The sequence below is a fragment of the Bos grunniens genome, chromosome 12, assembly GCF_055505025.1.
Source record: "Bos grunniens cultivar Pamir isolate PY7600 chromosome 12, Bosgru_T2T1.0, whole genome shotgun sequence".
Lineage (NCBI taxonomy): Eukaryota > Metazoa > Chordata > Mammalia > Artiodactyla > Bovidae > Bos > Bos grunniens.
Window position 1 is genome coordinate 92258516 of NC_141176.1, and position 2318 is coordinate 92260833.

Below are 2318 nucleotides of genomic sequence, written 5' to 3' on the forward strand. Positions count from 1 at the left end.
CTCAGCGCAGGGGCACCTGCTCCGGGTCAGCCAGTATTAGGTCCAGGCCCTTGAGATTAGTAACAGCGATTACTGCTGTTGACGAGGTAACACCCTAATGACTGAGAGCGCCTGAGAAAAATGTTTGTTGATCGCTAGGTCACTGCTCATCTCTGAATATTTTCTCTCTCTTAGTTTTCAAAAAAATTTTATTTTTAGTGTACATTTAGCAAAAACTCAGTCTTTGGAGCATAAAGATATGTGAGTGTTGACCGATACACAGAGCCCTGTGGTCACCACCTCTGTAGAGATACAGAAAAGCTCCATCACCCTTGAAATTGCCTGGAGTGATAGCTCTGAGGTCACAACCTCTCTTTGCCCTTCCTGCCTGGCTTCCGGGTTTCCTCTTCCAGAATAAGGGAAGTAATGCCGCATGCCACCGTCCAAGACTGCGTCCATCGCCACCGTCCAAGACTGCGTCCATCGCCACCGTCCAAGACTGCGTCCATCGCCATGAGGCTCTTGAGACCCAGGCTCGTTGTCTGGTGCTGCTGGTGTTCTCTGCAGTTCCATTGTTTGTGAAATCACACTTTGCTGTCCATCCCCCAGAGGAAGAGCATTTGGGTGGTTTCTACTCTTCAGCAGTTACAAGTAGAGCCGCTGTAAATGTTCACCCACAGCTCCTTATGAAAACATGTCTTCATTTTACTTGGACAAGTGCCTCGGAGTGGGCCTGCTGGATCACACCGTGAGTGTGCGTCTAACGAGTGCAGAGACACGAGCCAGTCTCCAGCTGGGCTGAACCACCTTACATCTGCCCCGTGTGACAGTCTGACGCTCTGTGTCCCCACCAGTGCTCAACATTACTGGCTTGTTTCTAATAAGCAAACTTGTGTGGTCCAAAGCACACCGCCAAGAACGTGAAAAGGTAACCGACAGAATGGGAGGGAAGGTTTTCAAGTTTTATATCTGATGAGGGTCTACAACCACATATGTAAAGCACCCTTACAAGCCAACGATAAAAAGACAAACCGTCTACTTAAAGAATGAACAAAGGAGCTGAGTAGAACTTCTCCAAAGATACACGAATGGCCGATAAACACCTGAAGACATGCTCAACATCGTGCTCGTCAGATGATGCAAGTCAAATCCGTGGTGAAATGCCACTTCCGTCCTCTAAGTGGCTATGAAAAAAAAAAAGACAGATAATAACAAGGGTTGACAAAGACGTGGAGAAGCTGAAACCCTCATATTTCACTGGTGAGAATGGGAAACTCTGCAGCTGCTCTGGAAAACAGCTCCTCGGCAGCATCACATAACTGATAGTCTGCTAGTACTACAGGATTTTGTTTTCATTCTTCTCAAAGTGTTTCCTGATTTCCCTTATGATGTCTTTTTTGACGGGTTGATTATTTCAGTGTGTGTAGATTCGTTTCTACATATTTGTGAATCCCCCGTTTCCTTCATGATTCTGATTTCTTGTTTCATTCCGTTGGGATCAGAGAATACGTTCTTTATTGTTTTAAATGTATTGAGACTACTGAAATCTGTGGCCCAACATGCTTCCTACACAGGAGAGTGTTCCACGTTCACTTGAGCAGAATGTCTGTCCCGCCGTAGTTGGGTGCAGTGTTCCACGGAGGCCAGGACACTCCACTTGGTTAATGATGCTGTTCAGATCTATTATTTCTTTATCAATTTTAGTCTAGTTGTTCTGTCCATTATTGAAAGTAGGATGTTGAAATCTTTGACTGTTGTTGTTACATTAACTTTTGTTTCCTCTTCTATGAGTTTTTCCTTCCTTTATTTGATTCTGTGTTTTGTATATATTGTTTATAATTTTTATATCTTCTTGCTAGTTTCACACTTCTATCATTATAAAATGTCCTACTTTATGCCTAGTAGCAACTGGTATCTTAAAGCCTATTTTGTCTGATATTAGTGTAGCTAGCCCACTGCTTTTTTGGTGAGCGTCTCCGTGGTGTATCTTTTTCAATCTTCTTACTTTCAGCTTATATATGTCTTTGGATATAGAGTTTATCTGCCAAGACAGCCTGTAGTTGGATCATGTTATTTTTGTCTATCTGCCAATTTCTGCCTTTAAACACAAAAGCATTTAATTGATTCGTATTTTACGTAATTACTGATCAGATAGTATTTATATCTGCCATCACCACAGATTTGTAATTATTTATGCTACTTTCCTTTAAGTCATTTAGAGAAAAGAGTTAAAATAGGATTTTATTGTCTTTCATTGATGTATTTATCTCTGTAGTTACCTTTACTGGTACTTTTACGCCATTGCGTGGATTGCAATTGCTGTCTAATATCCTTGCATT